Here is a 13,877-nt window from a genome sequence, read left to right as displayed (position 1 = left end):
GTATATTAAATATTATACGTCATATATCTTCAGTTTTTATAACATAACAAAAAAATAATAATAAATTATACGGTTAAATGGTCTTGTCACGTTATTTTTGAGCCAAACACGCAAAAATCATATATAAGTTAGTGTTTTGAACAAAACAAAAACTATAAGTAACATTTTGATTGATCAATATATGAATACTGTCTTGCGCATTCTACTATTTTTATGGTTAAAAGTATAGTTTGGTGACGTCATTTCGCCCTAAATGTCAGTAGTGGCGCAATCGCTGCGGTTAATATAGTCTGCAGCGGCCACCCTTATTCAGTTTCACTTTAGCGTGTAACGTATGAACTTATGATGATTATTCATTTTTTCGTTTAATGACCAATACCAATTTTTTTAAGTAAAAAATAATTTTATCTGTATTCATAATCCAGACGTTTTTTTTTTCAATAATACATAGACATATTGATGATTAAATCCTAAACATGCGTATTGTTCATGAATATCTCAAATAATTAAATTAATTTTGTTATTTGCTGACTAAAATGCCAACGAAAAAATAATATTAAATATTTTGGTCTTTCAAATAATATCATAAGAAATAGTATGTAATACACTTATTAAATACAAGTTTAGTGTTGTAATGTCTTACTCTTACCCATATATTTTTATTTATAAAACGAGTTTCTTTTGAAATAGTCAAAATATCTTAAACTTTTTTTATTATTTCAGAAACCTGAGAAACCAACATATAATCGAAAATATACTTGAATGCGAACTTATCGTCAGTGGATAAATAGACAATATCTGATTACCGCTGCTTTGCTGCTTTTCAAAACAAGTCTATCGGAATGGTGACCGTCAGGTAAGCTAAAATAAGATTAAAATAAGATTATTGAATTATACATTTTAAATATGCAATATAATAAACCTATAACCTGTAGGGTATAATATTATAATAACTAATAATACACCTTAAACACACATAATCTAATCATCGAAGAATGATATTTCTTCACCCCGCGATGTTTTCAGTTTTTATCCATATTAATATATTGTCAAAATTAATTAAATGCACAGATTTAAAAGAAAACATTTAAAATATTATATACATAATAATATCATTTGTATGTTATTTTTTGGTATTTATAACTTGAATTTAGTTATAACTTATAACCCATCATTTATTTTAGTGGGTAGATAAATATTATATGTTGTGATAATTACTTTCATATAAAATACATTATGTTTACCATCGGCAGTCATACTATAATCAATCATTTTGTAATATTTTCACAATGAATAAAATAATACAAACAAGATTTTCGTCATATATATAAATACATAGGTATTAAAAACTATTTCAAATTATATTCAATGGTTATATTTTAAAATACCTGCAGGCTGCAATGTTTTTTTTAATTATGCTATATATTTTACTCAAGTGGTCACAGTATATTTCTTGGTTAATATTTTTTTATCATAAAAATTGTATTGATATCATTAAAACAATTTATGACTACAAAATATGAATTTTAAAGTATTATTTTGGTTTTTTTTTTGTCAGCTTTATATTTTAGGCTTTCTCTAAAATCATTGACTTTGTCTTTTAAAGCTTATTACGTAGAAAAGAATGCATATAAACATAATAGTAAAATTAATTTTTCATAATACCATTTTTATGAAAAATCATCGATTAAGTTGAAATACACATTTGGATATTTAATAAGTATTGTGTTCCTCAATCAACAATTTACAGAACTTTGAACTTTTAAACTCTTAATGCTCAGCAGCCTTATCCCTATAATTTGATATTTATTACAAAAATATTTTCTTCAATATATTATACACATGCAGTCTACACATTATTGTTTTATAATGTAAAGTAAAATAAAAACATGTTTATTTCAACGTTTAAGTATTATTTTTTTTTAAATTATTTTAATAGGCACTTTGATAATGACTTTGATACCGTTTGAATCTAATTTTATTGCAACTTGTTTAACCTGATACTGAATTACTGCAGAAGGTATATTAAAGTATATTTTTTTTAACTTACATTTTCCATGTGTTTGTACTGTGACCATTTATAATAATAACCTGTTCATCAATATTAATATTTATATATATATATATATACATATATATTATTTATTACTTAAATTATTCTTACACAAAATCATAATCGTGAGTGAGTTGTGCATATTAAACGAGTTTATTTTAATCATAGCTAAATTAGTAGCTATTGACAAAACTTGTTATAAGACTTGTGTGACAAATTTTGTCAACCTATATACTCAAAACCAAATATAAATTATTATTAAAATAAAACTGGAAATGAATTTTAAATATAATATTTTTTTGATAAAGTTTTGAATGAAAAAAAATTAATTATGCCATTCGTGACAAAAATATTAAGATAAAAATGGTTACTAGTGACCAGTGTTTTTTAACTTAATAGATAGAATAAAAATCTTATATATCTTACAATAATAATAAATAAAAATAATATCCGACAATTAAGTAGTGACCAGTCATTAATTAATACAATTTAATAGTTAATACAAAATACACTAAAGATAATTAAGTAGAGAAATTATTAAAGTGTATTCATACTGTTCCTAGAAATAAAAATATTCATGATAGTTTAAAATTATTATGAATAATTTATTTTAATTACCAATCAATTAATTTAAAACCTTATTATTAATATAATTATTATTGGGGTGGAATCACTTATCTAATTTATTGTTTTTAATAAAATGTATAATATTGGATAAACAAAATCATAACTATTCGTATAACAGCTGCACTGTCAATCATTTTCCCTACATAGGACGTAGAAGTGGAAGATATGATTACTTAGTGTTCACGTTATCGACTTTGAACCGGTTGAACATAGTAATTATATTTTGCACTTTTTATGCTCAATTGTTAAAAGTCTAAATTCTATTCCCATGATAAACGAGTTATCTAAAATTTAAATGTTAACTATCTAGAATTTATTTTATAAAACACCCCATTTACATTTTGTATAAAACGTATTTATTCTTATAGTTATCCATTTTTGATTTTTTGTAAATATTCTTTGACGATCAATGAAATGTTTCCAAAATGAAATAAAAAATTCTTCGTTTTTTGAATTATAGATTTTTGATTTATCAGTAAATAAGCGACCTAATAATATAATTTGTTATTCATCGTCTATACTTTATATTGACATGAATCGTGCGGATAGGTACGATAGGTTTATAATAACATAATATTATGTTATGCATGCGTTGTATCGTTGTATTGCCTGTATATAATTAAATGTAAATACGTGGACGAAAAGATTCCGACTGACAAATCAAACACATTTAGTATTCGAATGTGGACTATATAAATATTTTACGACAGTCTATTATGGGTATGCGATGGCACGGCCGATGATGTGATTATTATTATAATGTAGAAAATAGTTACATATTATGTATGAGTGTTGTAGGGTGCAGGGTACCTATAATACCTATATATGACGATGACGTATACGATGGACAATTTGTTTAGTAAAACGAGAATGTTTAACAAAATAAATATAATATACAGAGTGATTTATTAGGTATGATCACACTAATTTTTCCCTTTAATAATAAATTTAATCGCATTCTGACTTTTTAAATTCTTAGTGTATTTTAAGACCATATTTTTAAATTATTGAGAGTTTTTTACTACTTAAGAAGTGTTCTGTGGTGATAACAATTTCTGTTTTTTAAATACATTATTTATCGTAAATCATTTTGTAGATATGAGGATAATTTTTCTTACAATTTTGTTACACCTAATTCAAAATTTAAACGAGTAGTTTCTCAATTATTAAAATGTGTGTAATGTGGATAATACTACGAATATAATAGTCCTTAAAAATGGTTTTATAAATATATAAATTATTAGAAGTAATATTGAATTTAGTATTTATTATACTTCAACTATTTTTACAAATCATGAAAGCTTCCATATCTTCCAAACTCATTATCATTAAAATATTATCCTAGCATACAAAGTTAAATAATTCAAAAAATACTCGTTTGAATTTTGATTTTGATGTAACAAAAATTTCAGAAAATAATGAGTGAGCAGGCTTGGTGATTGGTGAACTTCCCTGTATAATCGTTGCTCGTTGATAAATTCGACTTGAAACACTATTTCTATATAATTTCTTGGCGGAAAAAAATTGCAATTTATATCGCAATTAGCAAACCGTATAGTATACATAAATCTAATATCATTAATTTCACACGACTTGTGTTCTTTGTACATAAATGCGTATGCATATATACCTATATATGTTGCTATATATATATATATATAATACATATATCGTTCCGAGCATATATTATACACATAGGAAAAAAAGCGAAACGGTAGTGGTGGAGATCTAATGTGCAACCTACCTACCTACCTATATATAGTTGATGGCCATCACCATGCAGTATCTATCAAAACAACAAACGTGTACGATATAATATTATGTTTGTCAGTGGTCGAAACGCGATATACGCCTATATTGCAACCGCGTAGCACACATGCGATATCTACGATCTAATGTTATATGATTAGTCGCGTATAGGAACATCGGTATTGTAAACGTATAATAGGTACGGTTTTCTAGTCGGAATACCGTAATAATATCATACACTAGATATGAAAAATTAAAATAGTTACTCTTTATGTCTATTAAAAGTGCAGTGCGATTACTGACGCGAATATTTTTCGGGCGCTGAAAAGTCCATCCTCAATGCGCTGACGTACGTGACATTGACACTGACACTGTATAATATATGTATTATTTTATATGCTTTGTACATAGTATATTATATTTTGATATGACCGTATTGTCGGCTGCATCTCGCATTATATGCAGTTAGTGCACAAGTACAGCTAAGCGCATATACCGTGTACTAAAACGAAAACGTGTTAGACGTCAGAAATTAGCAAACGGATTTTTCTGCTTCCCAAGTCTATGAATGACCGTTGGTTTTTTCGATTTTTCGTTCCTCGTCCGAATACCGCTGCTGTATGGCGTTCATGAAAACATCGTGTGCTGGAGTCCAGCCGACCCACATCCTGCAAGTGCGTAAACTTACAATGCCTTGTACTCATACATAGAACAGTGGTTCACAAACTCATTTTCCTCACAATACATTTTAACTACTAAAAGTTGTGGCACACTTTCCTCAAACATTTTTTACCTAATACTTTTCGATAAAAATTATAGTAGTTACTAGTTCAACAAAACGAAACGCCATAGACCAATAACAAACACTTAAATATTCTCGATAATATATTTAAATACAATATTACAACTAATTAATAATTTTTCTCGAATAATATTTATATTTGTATCACAATGTATTTTTCCATTATGATGAGTTAAAATAAAAAGCTTTAAGTTTTCACGGTACACTCTTTGAGAAACACTTATATAGAGTCTTATCACGTAATAATATGTATTATAATATCATAAGTGTCTATAGTGTGTTGTTTACGTACATGAAACCGAGAAGCCTTTCTACCCCTTTCACAGCCCTCGAACCCACTTTTAGATTTCCGTAGGTAATATCAATACCTACTCCATATTTCACTCGTTTCAAGTGTTGGCGCCTTATTATATTATATACTATTATATTATTATAGTTTAACTTAAATCATTTTTTCCTCGACGTAATAATGTCGAACGATTGCCGCCGCGATAACAAAAACAGCAACTATATTATACACTACAACAAGTACAACAACGGTGACCAGCAATTTGTGCGTATTATTATGTGTTATTTTTTTTTTACTTTATATTATTTTATTTTTTTATTTTTATCATTATTATTATTATTTTTTTTTGTCGTCCAATTGCGTCGTGCAACAAAATGTGAGTCATGCGCGACCAAGCATAACTCCGGCCCCGGTAACGTGAACAACGACTGAAAAGCCACCAGAGTTCATCAAAGAATCAGACCACACTCCCTCCAAAACAAAAAAAATATATAAAAAATAAAATAATAAAAATAATACGCCATCATTTTCTAGCAGATATCTATGCAGACGCGTACGCACGCACACCATAATATAGGTATACACACCCCGTATACACGATAATATTATACGCTCACGTTATTTTCCCTCTCTTTCAAACTCAGGCATTCTGGCAAAGCAGACGACACAATGTAAATAATAATAATAATGCTATATTTATATATATTATATCGTGTATAGCGTATATATATATATATATATAGCCATATAGGTATAAGTGGTATACACGCGCACTGAAACTTCCATCTAACGAAATTTTCTGTATTTAAGAGAACAATCATAACCAAATTTATGTAATTCTATATTTAACGGAATCTTTTTTTCGCCCACGAAACTTCGTTATAATATGGAAGTTTCGCCGATGTATGATAATATAGCAACACGGCCCGCGACCCACCAGAGACGGTTAGGCTCCATCGCGGCGGCGGTGGTGGCGGAACAGACCTCATTTACCGGGCCATATAGTAGTACTGAGCAACAGCAGGCAGTAGTACTGAGCAGTCAGCAGCGTCACCGTCATCGTCGACGCGGCCGTATCTTTCCGTTCTCGGTCACCCCCCTACCGCCGACGCGGTCACCGCTCCTTCCGCATTGCCACCTGACCGTCGCAGCCGCCGCCGCCGCCGATGTTACAACCCGTTCCTGTGCCGCCCACTCACCCCCCTCTGCCTCGCCAAAGCCGCAGCCGCCACTGGGCGCGTCCGCGTCGCGCGCGTAGGGGCCCCCCGGAGAAATTTGCCGCCGGGCCATCCGGCGCGCACCAAAGTCGGACGTCTAGGCTGTCGTCGCAGTCAGTATTCGTCCGGTCTCGGCCGCACGAAGAAGAGACCGGCAGACGCGCCGCTCTCTTCCGACTCTCCGAGTAGTGTCACACCACCGTCCGCACGCCGAATAACTGCCGCCGGCACCGCTCCCCACTCCTCGTCGCCATCCCCCCTTTAATGATACACACGGGGGAGTCGCTCGTCCGGAGGAGGTCACGCGTCGCCGACATCGTCGTCCGCCTATTCGTCTCGGGTACTCGATGTCGTTACTTCAAGTCGCGCCGTCCTCGCGAACACACGTCGTCTGCAGCCCTTGTACGGTTTCTCATCCTTCGCATCTCTCTAAGATGTCGCGGTTTTCGATCGTCCGCGTCTACGATTATAATAATAATATTATGCCGTCACGATCGTTATTGCATTAATATATCGCCACTGCTGCTGCTGCTGCTGCTGCTGCTGCTGCCGCTGCTGTTGCGGACCCGCGAGATCGGTTGTTACTTCTCTTCGCACTTTCGTTTCTCGTTTGCCACTTTTGCGCGCGCCGCCTCGGGGCGTCGACGTCGCGACCGCGGAAGAACTGATCCGCCGCTTGCTGTTGCCGCCACCGCCACCGCCGCCGCCGCCGCCACTGCAGCGAAAACGCGTAAAACGACATTATTGTTGCAATGGCGTGTACGCTCCTCTGCCGTTCGGACGCATTGCACCGCGCACATCGTCGATGGTATATAAAACTGTGATGTCTCACCGAAAATGGCACTGAAAGAATTCACGGGGTACATATTTACACATCACCCGTAGTTCTTCTGTGCCGTGTTCGGTGGTCATTCGGACCGACACGCGTCTCCCGTCGTCGCATTTACAGGCCCTGTAAAATGTATTTTATTATTATTATCACGTCGGAGCACTGTCCTATATTATTAATAATTATGTTATGGCCAGCGCAATCGGTATTTTTGTGTTCTGTTTTGTTTTCATGTCTTATTAGTTAGTATACTGTTATACGCCATGTGTCCGTAAATATTTTGTTTTTTTTTTTTACGAGTTGCCTTAACATTATTTATTTATTTATTTATTTTTTATCGCCGGAACTCGACAACAACAACAACAACGACAACGACGACGACAATATAATAATATACTATATTATAATATTATATAAATAGTATTCTCACTGGTACGCGATATAGGTACCGTAAATAGTACGTAGGTATATATATATAAATAAACATAAATTTAATGTTATCACGCACTCGAACGTTTACCTAATATTTTTATCTTTGTATAATTAATACTGTACTTCTTATAACGTTTCTATTTTATACCGCAAGCATTATAATTAATATACCTATACTAGGATTGCACTTTACTCGACTGTTATTTACCTATATATATATATATTACAATAATATAATATTATGTACGCGCGTGTGTTGTCGACAAGTCTCGTGTGCACATAAATAATCATTATATTGTATAATATCATTATAGTAACTACGTTTTTGAACAATTTTTTTTTTTTTTTGTTTGTCGCCTCCCATATTTTCAAATGTGTGTTTGTAACAAGCGTATGTTGAAATGTTTGTAAAAGAACGCTTGGTTCATATAATATAATATAATATAATATATTGCTTTACATATTATTTTCGTTTGCCAACGACTATTATATATTTATTAAATATCGTTATAATATAAACATATTTTATCTAACAATTATTACCAATATACGTTTTACATATTATTTTTATATACTACTGTAGTCTGCATAATAACAATGTACAATATAGACGGTTCTATATAATGTGCAATTATTGTTATTACTATTATTAATAGTTTCGCGTCTCGTTTGTATCACACACATTGTCTGGTCTTAACCGCGTTTGACGTTCAACAACTGCAATTCAGTTATTATTATATATTGTTTTTCCTATTATTCTCTCGTCGCAACACCGCAGTTATAGTATCATATTTTGCGGCAATAAAAAATTGTACATTTTATTATTTTCACGCCAAAACTTAACGGTATTCACTCTTCCCACCAACCTCGAGCCGCACATTATAATAATATTATATCATGCGATATGTACTGCGCAGGTTCTTCATACCTTTTTAAGACTTATTCTGCGGTGTCTTATAATATTATGTGATTCCGAATAAACGGGGAAGGGGTGTGATGGCCAACGACTTTGCTAGGGAATTTTCGCGATTAGTGGATAATTTGTCCAACTGGGCAGACTTTGCCAAACTCTTGGTGCACGTATTAATATGGGTATCATCGTACAACACACGTTTACGTTTTTTCAGCGTTGCTCGTTTTCACTTTTTCGACTGCGGCAGCTGTGTACGCGATTGTACAACAACAGCCGTACATTATAATATTATTATTCCGATGGACACTGCTGCGTTGTAATGGGTATGTAATATTATAATATATTAACATGTCATTTCATTATCTCGTTGGATAAAATTTTGAGACGAGGGGCAAAATAAACGAGCAGATAATAATAATAATATTATGCGGCGAACCCATCACAGCCGTAGTGTGCAACAATTCTCTTTAGGAAATAATGATTTATTATAATTTAATGTGCGGTTATAGGTATTTATCATAGTACACAAAAACACACACTGCGCCGTTTAAAGTATACGTCATTTTTTTCCAAATGATAACAATACACAATATATCACGTTGTATGATAATAATATCATATTATTGTTTTTTTTGTGGCTATTCGACGAGACCATATAATAATATTGTATGTACGATTATTTTTTTTTGTTTTTTACAGCATTATAATAACGCGCGTGTACTATCGTCATAATAATAATAATTATTATTTTGCTGTCGTCTACATGCTCGGTGCGGCCGGTACGATAATCGGACACGAGCGGATGTATTGCATTGTAATAAGTGTGCATATTTATGTTTAATGTCTAAACATAATATGATATTATTTTATTTGACATTGATTTTAACAAATAAAAATACTCGGAAATGCGATGATATTGGTATATTAATTTGAAACACGTTCATTATCGATTGAGTATAATAATTTGTTATTATTATTATTAACACCTGCACATTCGGCTATATTGATCGAAATAATTCTTAAGCGACATTATGTTAATAATAATTATATACTACTATCATACACTACTATTGTAGTAATGCCTATTACATTACGTAGTAGGAAGTCGACGAAATTATACCAACCGTTTTGTATTTTGTGTCGAACATTAAAGGTTTTACGAGACGACGCGACCCTATCGCCGAAGACTTATACGACTTCTGTATACGAGGATCGAAATTCACACACACACGCATACAAAGTATTTGGGACTTGGCAAGTGTGGTGCAAGCACACATACTTTAACACATCATAAAAAAAATTTAGGTACATAGGTAATAGGTACAATATTATGCAGTAACTGAAACACAATTTATTATATTATATTATATAATATTTTCGATTTTGTTTATTCTTCACGATGGAAGTACGGACGATTTGAAATTTTGAATAGGTATTATAATTTATAATATTATAGGTAGGTACACGCGTTTCATGTTTTTTACAATATTATTTGTTTGTTCAGTAAGTATAACATATATAATATAGGTAATACAATATTATAACTATTTTAATCCTTATATATAGGTGAGTGCGCCGTGCAGATGATTATAAGTTTAAAGAGCTTAAGCTATGGGTAAAATATCTTTAATATATATTATATTTTATGTTGTCCTAACCTCATCACTATTTTTCTAACGCAATGTACCTATAAAAATTATAAAACGTTTCGAATAATTTTTTTTTCCAAATTTGAGTTTTTGGAAGATATAACTTTTTGTAATTAATTATACCTAAATAAATTAGTATAGTACCATAAATATATAATATTCAATAATAATAATAATTAATCGTTTAATATAATTACCTATGGGCTATGATAAAATTTAAAAAAAAATTAACGCACCTTCATCTTTATATTTGAATATTTGTCAAATAGTCTAAATATAATATAATATTATAATGAATATAAATATAAAAACATTTTATACTAAAATAATTTTAATTTAAATTTATAACTATACTATGTCAATACAATATATAGATATATAGATAATATATCAATATTTTGGATGCAAAATGTCAAAATCTCTTCATTTCGATATACATATATCATTAAAAAAAGTTTTTATACTTTTCCTACAAATCAATAAAACTAGCTCAATAAAAACGCACTATTTTTATTTTATTTTCCCGTTGTGATCGACAAGTAGGTACTTTATAAGTTCTGCTTTCTATATTATATTTTAGTGGAGTGGTCAGTGGGCTGTAAAATACTATTTTATAATGTTTCGGGTGGCCGAGCCGCAATTTAGAAAACTGTTCCGATGACGGTGCAAAATATTATATGTACCTACGATCTACGGTAGCAGTAAAATGCAAATGCACACACCCGTATAATATATACATACACGCACACACACATATATATATATAATATACACGCACGTCATACATATATATAATATATAATAATAACGCTGCCGCGCACCAGTCACACCGGCCGAGGCCCTACTTCTTTTTTTGCCGGTGACACACTGGCCCCAAAACCGCGAGTATTTCTATTTGATGTTATATTATATTATTATGTTAGTTACTGCGGCGCACGTCGTGTCTGAGCTCAACGTTTCACCTGAATTTTCTTAATTATATCGACTTACAGTTATAAGTATTATGTTTGAAGCCAGGGTTTAAATGTTATCTCTATAATATTATATTTTCAGTGAGTTAACGCGATAAACTTACATACATAGGTAATTCTTATTTCTTGAAATGTTATTAAATTGTATTGTGTTGACGTGTTGTCGAAATCGATGGTGGGGGTAGGGCCCTTGTGTTAATAAGGTCTATTCTATAATCTCTAAATTAAGTCCCCCATATTAATAATTGAATTGACATGTAGATTTTAGGCATATTTCTCATTTTTGTCACCAATTGTTTTTATTCAAAGTAGTAGCCACTTCTCAAGAGTTTAATCTATGTAATCATTACTGATTACTGATTACACAACAAAATAGTTAATATGTTTTTTGAAGTAGATAGGTATAGTAGATAGGTGATAAAAACATTAGTTATATTATATTAATTTAATGATCATGAATAAATTCGGCTTCGGCAACTGGGTCGTTAGCACTACATATATTATGTAATATTTTTTTTAAATTAATATTTAGGATTTAGTATTTAAGTACATAATACGAAATTAAACAATACATATAACTAATTTGGAATATATAATTACATATTTATAAAATAATAATTTGTTGATATTTATTATTTATTTAATGCTTGTATTTACAGATTATAGGATTTTCTTTCATTATTTGTATCTGGACCTGAGCTTTTAGCAACAATATGACTCTCTATGTTCTTTAAATTGCCAGCATTTGTTATATAGCCATATAGGTAAAATTTTTATTGTAACGTGAGACGCACGATTTATATTCATGATCCTGAATAATTAATGTCGCTTTTTCAGTTGAAAATCAATGATGTGTTAGTCTGATATAACCAATTCTACTAATTCTAACCCAATTAAATTTTTTCTTTAATTTATGATGCTAGTATTTGGGTTTCTGTTATATCTTATAACCGATTGTTTTATTTGTTCTAACTTAGTTATGTTTGATTGTTTCGTATATTTTACTATAGCCCATAAAAGGAAAGAGTGCTTTGTTTAATTTGATATACATGTATTAATTAATTTATTTATTTATTCAATGTATACTGTACTATAATATGTTAGTGTATATTAATGTATCAGCTTAGACTTTTTTTTGTACGATAACTTAAATCTGAAAATCTGAAATTCAATTACGAATTCTTTGTGAGATATTGTACTTGAATATTACGTGTAATTTTGTAATAAATAATAGATTAGGTTAGGTATAGGTTAGGGAATCATACTAAATAAAAAATTTGTCGAAATCCAATATTGAGTACAAATTATATTTAAATTCAGTGATTCTAGTCATCGGAGTTTTATCCATAGAATCCATCATAAAATTACAACGATATTTACACTGAATAAAGGTCACCGGAAATGTTTTGATTGTAACAATTATTCTGAAATGATTTTTTTTACGGTCAGTTTATCTAATTTCTATATTTAACACTCCCTCTCCTCCCCAAATTAAGGTTTAAATACACCACTGGGTGCGAATAAAATATCATGCTATATTATCGGTTTAATTGTTCAACGTACACTGTACAGTGTACATTATTATGATCAGTGTACATAATAATAACTGTTTTAATTATAATTGAAATGATGTACACAAAACGAATGGATATTGTATATTGAAATAAAATTAGTTCTATATCGTTATACTTAATCATAAACAAACAGTACCTAGTATAGTATAATATTATATAATATTACCTTACCGTCAAAATTGATTATAATAAATATTTATTGTTTTAGAATTCGGTGTTCCGACTCGACGTTGGGAAATAAAAGATAGACAAACGGGCATGTGTCCGGCTCGTTTGTTTTTATACAAAAACAATATTTTATTAATAATGTTATTGTCTACATTTTTTAATCGAGCTCGCAGCTGCATTAGAAAAATAATAATGACAAACAAAACGTCAAAATTCGTTTTACATAAAAATCGACTGAAGTAATTCGTTTTTACGTAAAAAATATAATATATAATATATTATAATATATTATCCACGGTCCATTATTGTTCATTATTTGTCTCTACCCTATTTCGGCTATCGAGAATCTGTAAAAATCATCGTTGAAATCAAAATATGAAAGAGGTGTAGGCATTATTCCTATGCGGCTATGCACATTTTTAGTATAGATTCAAATATTATTAAAATAATTACTTATTATTTTGTCAAAACTAAGTGTTTTTTTTTCGATTTTATAATAAACACAACTCACACGTTGTATTAAATCTAATAAAAAAACACGTTCGATTAGTGTAATAATAGTCACCACTCATCAGTCGCGACGGCTTGGAAATAATTCACTAAC

General features: G+C 30.7%; 1 long non-coding RNA gene across 1 annotated transcript in view; it reads left to right on the top strand.

Annotated features, from left to right (window-relative positions):
* The window catches only part of LOC132927863 (uncharacterized), a 76,065-nt gene that overhangs the window by 48,663 nt on the left and 13,525 nt on the right, over positions 1–13,877 (top strand). Inside the window, exon 4 of the long non-coding RNA XR_009661874.1 lies at positions 724–856. This is a non-coding gene — a long non-coding RNA (uncharacterized LOC132927863). The remainder of the gene's footprint in view (positions 1–723; positions 857–13,877) is intronic.

This window comes from Rhopalosiphum padi, chromosome 3 (genome assembly GCF_020882245.1).
Source record: "Rhopalosiphum padi isolate XX-2018 chromosome 3, ASM2088224v1, whole genome shotgun sequence".
Lineage (NCBI taxonomy): Eukaryota > Metazoa > Arthropoda > Insecta > Hemiptera > Aphididae > Rhopalosiphum > Rhopalosiphum padi.
The sequence above is the reverse complement of the archived record's forward strand: the minus strand, read 5'-3'. Positions and strand labels throughout refer to the sequence as shown.